Here is a 10,231-nt window from a genome sequence, read left to right as displayed (position 1 = left end):
GGCTGGTTGCCTGTTAATAATACTTGCTTAAGTTTTCATTTAGGCTACACTTGACATACGATGTCAGACAGAGAAAGACCTGATCTTCCGCTGCCTTATATACGTATGTGGGGATGTAGTTCCTGTTCTTGAAGGAATTATGGCGGAGTAACATAGCGTGTGCGATTTTAATCCTCAGCGAAAACTAGGTCAACGCTGATCAATTGTCTAAATGTCGGTGTGTCGAAAAAAAAAGAAAAAGACGCGATGCGTATACAGCAGGCACCGCTTGATTATGGAGGTTAAAAAGCCACCGTATAGCATGAATGGCCGGTTAGCTCAGTCGGCAGAGCGTCGTGCTAATAACGCGAATGTCATGGGTTCGAGCCCCATATCGGCCAGTCGACATTTTTTTCATTTTTGTTGGTGGGCATTGAGTTTTTTTCACTTGCGTTTCTTTGCATACTATTTCGTTTTAAATAACGACGAGTATGTTGAATTTGCGGATAGTCTTTGAAGTCCAAATGTTCAATCATGTGCATGTATGAGTAGTTACTTTCCGCATTCAACGTTGGCCATGTCAGTCTTGGTGAAAAAAAGGGCCCGTTTCCAAAAATCATGTGCACAATAAATGCAATAAATGCAATAAATGTACAAATATAAACCATGTAAATGTACACAGGGCTGCACGTCTAACGTATTCAGTATATACATGTATGTAGTCATGAGCGAATGTATTAATATTCATTAAGAAATGTAAACAGTTCCAGGTAATCAGTTCTGATCGTTCAGAACAAACACTAATTTATTCCTTGCAAGCGATACAGTTTCTTGTTGAGGACTGATAGATCCGTTATCGTTATGAATAAACTGAATAATTTGTCAAAATCTGTTAATCACAAATTATCTTCACAAGCTATGTTGAATGCTAGGTGTATATGTATACTGACAGACAGTCGATGTGAACTGGAATGTGAACGATATCTAAAGAAGAGTATTGCTTCAGGCTTTAGGGTGTGTGGTGCTTAGGGCAGTGCTTGAAACAGATCATCCCCAGGAATTAAGGGTTAATGGGTTAAGGGTTTGTTGATGTGGGCGTTTTGCCCCAGCCACACCAGCCATGTATAGGCTATACTATAGCAAGCCTTCTATACCTCCAGCACTTCTATAAGGGTCGCTGTCTCTATACACGGCGCTGAGTGATGAGAGCGGAATGGCAATTACAGGCGACATGCTCTCCTGTGAAATGAGCTGTGACTCGGGGATGAGATCAATAATGATAATATCTTAATACACTCAGTAACAATGGCCGTGTTAGCTAAAAGTGGAGCCGACTGTTAGTCACTATCAGTCTTACACGCGCACGCAATCTCTTCTCAGCGGCTCGCAGAGGGATCAATGCTGTTTTCGCCCGGGCGACAGGATTAGGCCGGAGTCTTCTTGCCCGTACGTCTCACCCACCAGTCACACACCAGGACGGGATAAATAGTGATAAATACGCGACTACCAGCGCCACAGCAGAGGGCTTTGTAAATTTTAATTACACTCAGACAGCTAACCCATCCCTCGAATCCAAGCAAGTAGTACTTGTGAACGTCCCCAACGGTTCGATCCGCTCCCTCAATCTTCTTACCCACGGATCTTTGCTTCTCGATCATGATATACAATGAACACCTTTATTTGTATAAACGTGGCAGCATTCCACATCGTCGTGTCGCGGAGATTACCAGTGGACAGTGAAGATGCGCGCTTTTCACGCGTGAGTGCATACAGGCTGATACATAAAGAATCCAACATAGACCCTACTATATATAGAACTGAACTTTAAATTAGATAATACGTGTTAACCATTATTCAGTTGATTGAATAAAGAAAACACAGAGAATCATCCAAAATAAATAAATAAATAAATAAAAACCAGTATAAATTCAGTGAGCCTTGTTAGCTTTCTGTATTTTTCTAGCATTTCTACATTTACACCTTGGGCTTAATGGATACCAGTATAAATGTATAAGTTCGCTACGATTAAAGCACCATTTGTAAGTATTTACAAACAAAGTGACTGGGTCAAAAGGCATGTATGTATTAGTAATGGTGGTGTTTACGGGAACCAGCTCATTGGAGTTGTTGGATAGTGGCCTCAAGGAAATGTCAAAACTGAAGTGAAATAGCAAAACTGGCATCGTATTAAAAGACTAAATACTGCATATGGGAGAAGGTACTACATACGTGTGATGATGCTGTACACGGATGAAGGTATACTGCACACAGATGAATTAAAGGTACTGAGCAAAGGGAGAGGTCTAAAGCTCAAGGCTGAAGGTATTGTATACCTGTAAAGGTTATGCACACGGATGAAGGTACACATGATGTATGCTGCATATACGGGTGAATGCACTGCACAATTACATATAGGGTGAAGGTACAACAGATGTGTGAAGGTACAACAACGCATGGAAGAAGGTAGTAAACAATAAGTTACAGGATGACGGTGGCTCAGATGTGTGAGGGTACAAGAAGACTGGGAGAAGGTACTCCGCAATTTTAGGATGACGGTAGCTCGGTTATGTGAAGGTACAACTACACATGGGAGAAGGTACAGCCCAATTATACACTCAGAGAAAAGTTGGGGGCAATTGCCTCAAAAATCTGAGTAATTCAATGGAGCTAATTCGACTCAGAAAGGGTCATATCACCAGATCAGTTTAGATGCCACCCAATACATGAAAAACGTATTTTATATATGTAACATGCCAGTACTGAACACATGGAGTTGAGAAAGCTGTACATTACTTGGGGAAAGTCGACATACACCGTATGGGCTACATTAGATGTTTAGGAGAACTCTGTAATTAGGGAAAAGCGCACATGTATATACACGTCTGTTACAGGGAGAGAAGGCACCGTGCACGGTAAAGGGAATAGTACACAGTCTAGTAAAGCACTGTAATATAACCTTTAAGTACATGTGATATCTGTGCCAGCATCATTTCAAGCCCACCAATTCGTACCTTGTCAAGTCTCAAAACGAAGCTAATATTCTAGAACATTTGGTATGAATAACAGTCCACTAGAGACGTCACCTGGCAGGAGTCGTGTTGGTAAGCTAATTAGAATCGGACATTACCTGGCTTGTTATTGTAGCACTGAGTGGATTTTGCCATGGAAGCCTTTGTAATGACCGCCATATATATGACCGGGCAGGTGACGCCGACGCGTGCCCGGGGGCGGTTGCCCCGTAAGGGCGACCAGATCGGGTGTTGCCCTTGACTGGGGCAGACTGACCAGAGGCAGACGGGACAATACCGGCGTGTTTGACAGGTGTGTGTTTGGGATAAAGCGCGCCTGATTTCCCCCCATCCCAAAATGAACAGGTGCTCCCGTCTGCCTCATCTTGACAGGTTAGGAGAAGACAACTCTCCACAAGTTCTATCCACAGTGAAAGAAATTTAATATTCCCAGTATTCCTGGCAAATCGTGTTAAACATACAACAAAAAGGAACAAAATCGTTCCATACTTAATGCATTATATCAGAAAATTAATTATGTGTTTTGAAATAACACAGCGCTAACTTCACTGATGCTCTTCAGTGGATCGAACATTGGAAATATCTTTACATACACTTTCTTATTTTGTCTTTCTATATGCCCCGGCACAAAATGAAATGAATTCATTATTTGGAAAATGAATATTATAGATCATTTATATACACATATTTATAAGTTTATAATATATTTGTTTTATGTAATGTTGATTGCATATCCGCGTAATACACAACTTCTTATTATCAAACACTCTTTATATATATCCGAATGAAAACCAAACAAATCACTACAATATATATGTAGACTATACACCAGTCCGGTTAACGTACACGTGCACTTTTCCTGGTGCATGGACATAAATTATGACTTATTTCCTACAATATTCCAGTTTAGCCATACAGATATTTTTTTATGAATAATCCATTGAACTGCATAAATTACAAAACAGTACGTCATAGCTAAGCGTATAAACCACATAGGCCTACGTAACAGACTAAACTTATAGGCGTGTATATATATATATATACGTCTCCCATCCAATTGTTCTTCGTAGAGAAAATGGCTGCAGGCTTTTCTCCTCGCCTCTTTTGCATGTGTGAAGGTCTATATATGTAGACTGCGTGGCCGCACACCGGTCTTGGCCGATGTAGCAAAGCGCATATACCTGTTGGTGACGTACATCAGCAACTGGACGAGTAACCGAAGAGCGACATACATATCTAGACACATACACCTATATAATAAGAGAGTGCATACCACGCTCTGATAACCACCGATTGATAAATGAGAATATAACCCCAGTGTACTTGCACACATGTATATGACCGGCAGAACGGCTGATGTGTGTACCTTATGATTCATATATGACTCCAGTTGAGTGAGCTGTAAAGTGTGTTTTGATTTCATCGTACTTTATATGAAGCAGGCTAGATATATGTAGACATGCACACACGTCGCGATTCATTGCGTTGTGAAATACTTCAGTGAAAATTTTCACATTATTCACGAAAGCGGTCATGGCTTCCAAATGCTGAAAATGAATTCTTTCCTTTGTCCAATCCGCATATATATGTATATACGGATGACAAATATATACTTACTTATCAGCATCCATGCATACGTTCATTTTAGAACTTTGGGTAGACTAGTATTTAGTGTCTTGCGACTTTAGTAGGCCAACTTAAAATATACGTGGGAAGGCCTTTCACCAACCTATGGATGGTCTTGGGTTTCCCGCGGGTGTTGCCCGGTTTCCTCCCACTATAATGCTGGCCGCCATGCATAAGTGAAATACTCTTCAGCAAGGCGTAAAACACCAATCAAATAAATATCAATTACACTTTCATTAAATATAAGTGAGATGATAATAGCTAATGTGTCAATAAGAGAAGTTCACGTAGTATATATACATATATAATACATGCACGTGTCCACGCATTCACACTTATACCCTATGGCCTACACATGCATGTCTCATTTGCGTGTTCTCTCTCTGAACATTTGGATCATTCTATCAATTCAATTTTCTATCGATTCTTCAGGTTTCTTAATTTACTGAATAAATTCATTCTTCATTATAACTATATATATATATATATATATATATATATATATATATATATATATATATATATATATATATATATATATATATATATTTATATTTATATATATATATACGAAACGTTCCATGCACGCATGAAAGACAAAACAATTTTGACCTGCGTGTTTGTTTATAAGGCCTGTTTACATGCCCGTTAAAATCACTGTCGAACACCCTTGTCCAGGCTTAAGGCATGCGTAGAAATTATGAGCATGTGATAAATATGTATGCTTTAAACAATTAATAATATAAAGTAAAGTGCTATCATGCGACTATCCCGACGTGACCGGGTGGACATTGGAATATATATATATATATATATATATATATATATATATATATATATATATATATATATATATATATATATATATATATATCTTACTTCCGGTCACGTTATTTCGCATGCATTCAGTCCCAACGGTCAATTGTGTAAGGTTTTGCTTTACACTAAAAAATTATAATCTGTTAATTAATTTTAAGAGAAAGTCTGTTGTCTGAGTGGTGCAAAAAAGGTATCCTGTGTAATAACATTGTGTCATATTCAACATATTATTCTGTTGGTCTGACACATTGTTCATGTTAAATTAACAGAATGTGTGTGCTATATTTAACAGAATAATCCGCTGCAATAACAGAATGCACTCTTGCACCACTGAAGACAACAGACATTCTGTTGACAGTATATATTCAATCTCTACACATTCTGTCAAATTTGAATAAAACATATTGATGAAATTCAACTCGCCTTTGTACAGAAGGTGCTTTCCTGCTGGGTGGAGGCACATTCTGTTCTTTCGGATTATAGCTATCCTGAGTGGAATTGTTTGCTAGAGAATATCATCAGCCAAAACACCCTGAAATGTTACGTGCACATGTTTACACTTGTTTTTATTCAGACATTTTATTATCTCTTCAGTATTTTGATTTTCCCGGCCCTCTGCCAGTTTCGTGGACATGTATCCCATAGAACAGCTATGCTGCAAGATCCTTGCCCAATGGCACAACGCGTATTAATTGTCCGGTACAAGGGCGATAACCGTGAACCGTATAGGTGTGTCATTTCATATCGGACCATCTCACCCGTGGTGTGTTCTTCTCGGGCGTTTTTCTACATATAATGCATTACCGACTGGGCTTAGCATTCCAACCAAGCGCTATATTCGCATTGTTGACAGAGCTAGATTAGTCGAAGTATATCAATTCTTCTAAATTATTCTGGATTAACCGAAAGAGTACGTATAGTACCGCAAACATGTATCACAAAGGCTAGCTTGGCTATAGCCGCGTATGCGTTCGGTGGTCATTCCACACGTAAATGCATGCAACATTTGTCCGTATCGTATCAGTATACATAGCCGAGTTTATTTTATTCTATTCTACAATAAACATGTCACACACAAAAAACGTGTCCTTTCTTCAAGCCTTCTTCAAACACGACCCGCTTTAGATGGCAGGTTTGGGATCAAAATGCGCCCAGTTTTGGTCGGCCGTATAGGCGGGGTACGTGATGGCAGTAAAGGCCCGAGACCAGCGTGTCAACACGGCCGGGCCGTTAGGCATATACTGCGGCACAGCCGTTCTGTTTGTACTTCAGGAGACCTCCCTCTCCTTAACACAACTACGTCAATTTTTATTTCATCTGCCCCTAACCCTCATTTGCAGACGTATATATGATGGACATACAATATCCATTCCTACAGTAGACCTAAATCAGGCCATTGCCAAGCACTATCAAGGCTACATATGCCTCTTGTATAGCAATGTCTACGACAATCAAAGTTCCAATACTTATATGCCACGCGTATGGATGCCGCATGCAGCGATTATTATAACTCAAGGGTATACACATTGCAACGACTTGCGTTATATTCTGACATATAGACGTCTGTATACGCGCATAGACTGCTTGAGGCAACTCAATACACCATGAGAGAAGGGTGACGTGTTTTTCAAGTTCACACACACAGACGTAAACAAATATGAATCATACGTAATCAGTAAACATGTTAAATTTAAATGACAAAGAAAAACAGCATGCCTGTCCGGCCAATATCGTTTTCGGCAGGCCGTCTCAACGATGCATTGCAATATATCCACACTGTGTATTTAACATGCACGTTAAAATTTCATGACAAAGAAAAACTGCGTGGGCCAATATCGTTTAATGTAAGCCTACTTCACGATACTTTGTAATATGTACACACTATGTGTTTTCAAGATGTATGTTAAAATGTAATGACAAAGAAATACTGCGCGGACCAATATCGTTTTATATAAGTCCATTCCACGATACTGTGGTATACATCGAAGCTATGTGTATTATGGCTTTAATTAATCCAGATAAAATGAATGGATCTTCATTGTATTTTTTTTACTGTAACTGAAGCCTTAGAAGTTTTATAGGCTGAAAGCTTGTACAATTTCTCTCATTTACTATATGTTGATGGTGCTAAGCAGCTTATTGAGCTTCGATCGTGACAGCTGCATGTCGGATTATGAATCTCTCATGCCGAAATATAGCTACGTACGTGTGCATCTCCCTCGTGCAGGTAGTCCGTCACGGTTTTAATACATGATTAGATTAGATTATATTGTCGGTAGGGGCCTATTTAATTATACGCCAACGTTAGTCCGCAACATTGGCACTACAGCTGACCACATCACGTGACGTGGCGTTGCCGTCATGCATGACGTCAGACATAATTAACGCAGCGGTCTCGCGTGTTTGCATGCGGCACCACGCTACATGCAGTTGGAACTAGAGCTTTATAAAAATGATCAGACTTGACCTTAGTTGGATATTGATAAAGATATTATATTTATATGTACATGCATATTCTTTAACTTCCATACAAGTATATAGGACGTATACAGTCTGTAGACTAAGTTACACCCGGCATTTCTGCACAGTTCAGTATATAGAGCTGTAAGCTGGGATTTTGCATGCATATACTACAGTAGGTGAAATTTTAGAATACTTTAAAAAAAGACTACGTAATCCAGATCAAATGACAGAGGTGCATGCTTGCTACTAGATGGTAAAATGTCTTGTGTGTTTGTTTGTTCGATTTTTTGTTTTGTTTTGTTTTGTTTTTTGTTTTATTGTAAAGGGGGGGGGATGTTGTTTTTATCTTACGAGAATTCTGCTTTACATATTTAATCGTTCGCAATACGAAAGAGAAAATTATAGAACAAATTTAAAGATTCATTTCGTTTCAGTTTACGTGTGTAACGGCTCACGTGCGCGCTGATCGTTGTACAAGGCATTGTGGTGTGTGTGTAAGTAAGTACATGTAGTCCATGCACACGTTGACATTGTGTGTAAGTGTGAACCATTATAGGCACCGAGTGCCGATAACAGAGTGCCATATGGCCAGTGTTCCGAAGTCTGGCCACATAGTTGGTATATAAACCCTACGGAGACAGGAAACTGTTGATGGACCGTGAGCAGCCTTGGGGGACTTAGGGAACTAGATCGCTGAGTCTTATAGTGGGGCTTAATTAAGATTTATACGCGTTGTATAACGGATGAAACCAAGAGTTAAGCACGAGCGCCGGAGTTTGGTGCAAACACATGTAACTGTTAGACTACTCGAGCTAGCCTATATTGCGGCGCGAATTCCTCCCGTGCTATATGACCGTCCTCCTTTAACAAAACTTTAGTGCGCGATTTTTTTTTTATTCTTGGCGGATTGGGGTGGGATGGCTTTTCTCGGAAACTATTCATGTTCAGATCTACTGAATCCAGCTTAAAGCAAACCTTGCATAAATACATCAAAAACAATTTATAATGTTTCGTGATCGAGTAATTACGACTTCATGTTCGAAATCGTCTGATCACTTTTTGAGTTGACCTGATCTTCAGAACCCGACATCAAAGGCAGGGCGCAGGAATAAACACCGCAGCACTATGTGAGAGGCGTCTGCAGAGGTACGTTGATTCAGCTCGTCCAGCAAAAGTATAATTATCTCAGAAGTAGTTATATACACAAAATATATGCACGATTCACATGTGTCAGTTCGCTTACAAATGATGGTCATGACACGCTCAACATGATCCTGTCACACTCACCAACGCTTTTACACAAATTCTTCTGAATTCTCCTAATACAAGTACTATAAATGAATACGTGTGTCATGATCCTGTCACATTCAGATATGATTATACGTTTACCACCATCCTGAATTATTCACAAATACGTAGGCCAAGCAGCATCCTGCCTCATTGCCCAAAACGTATACCACGAATCCGACACACACAACAATATCCCGTTATAGCTACGATCCTATCACATTTACCAATGCTTTAGCCACTATCCCGTCACATTAAACTATATGTTTAACACGACTTTAACACGTTTTTGTCACATTCACCAGTGCTTTTGCCACTATCCTGTCACATTCATCAGTGCTTTTGCCACTATTCTGTCACATTCACTAATGCTTTTGTGACAATTCTGTCACATTCACTTATGCCTCTGCTACGACCCTGTCAAATTGACAAATGCTTTTGTCACAATTGTGTCACCTTCACTTATGCCTTTGTTACGATCCTATCACACTGACCAATGCTTTTGCCACTATCCTGTCACATTATCCAATGTTTTTGTCACAATTCATTGGTTTTGTCACATTCATCAATGATTTGGCCACATTTCTGCCACATTCACCAATACGTTTTGCACTGTCCTGTCACATTTACCAATACTTTTGCCACGATTCTGTCACACCCACCTAAAGTGTACCACGATGCTGCCATATTCACCAATGATTTTAATTTGTAACAATTCCGTTATATTAACCAGTACGTCACTATCGTATCACTTTCTTGTCACACTGAACCACACGTTTGCCACTATCTTGTTACCTTCAATAATAAGTTTGCCACTGAGTTGTCACATTCATCAATACGTTTTCCACTATGACGCAACATTCACCAATAAGTTTTCCACTATGATGCGATATTCACCAATACATTTTCCACTATGATGCGACATTCAACAGTACGTTTTCAACTATGATGCGACATTCAACAATACGTTTTCAACTATGATGAGACATTTAACAGTACGTATCCCACTATGAGGCGACATTCACGTT

At 39.5% G+C, this 10,231-nt stretch overlaps 1 non-coding gene across 1 annotated transcript; it reads left to right on the top strand.

Moving 5' to 3' along the window:
• The first annotated feature begins 307 nt into the window (after nt 1-307).
• Nucleotides 308-380, top strand: Trnai-aau (transfer RNA isoleucine (anticodon AAU)). The gene has a single exon. It is a non-coding gene; the product is annotated as a tRNA-Ile (tRNA).
• The last annotated feature ends 9,851 nt before the right edge of the window (nt 381-10,231 follow it).

The sequence above is a fragment of the Liolophura sinensis genome, chromosome 8 (genome assembly GCF_032854445.1).
Source record: "Liolophura sinensis isolate JHLJ2023 chromosome 8, CUHK_Ljap_v2, whole genome shotgun sequence".
Taxonomy (NCBI): Eukaryota; Metazoa; Mollusca; class Polyplacophora; order Chitonida; family Chitonidae; genus Liolophura; species Liolophura sinensis.
The sequence above is the reverse complement of the archived record's forward strand: the minus strand, read 5'-3'. Positions and strand labels throughout refer to the sequence as shown.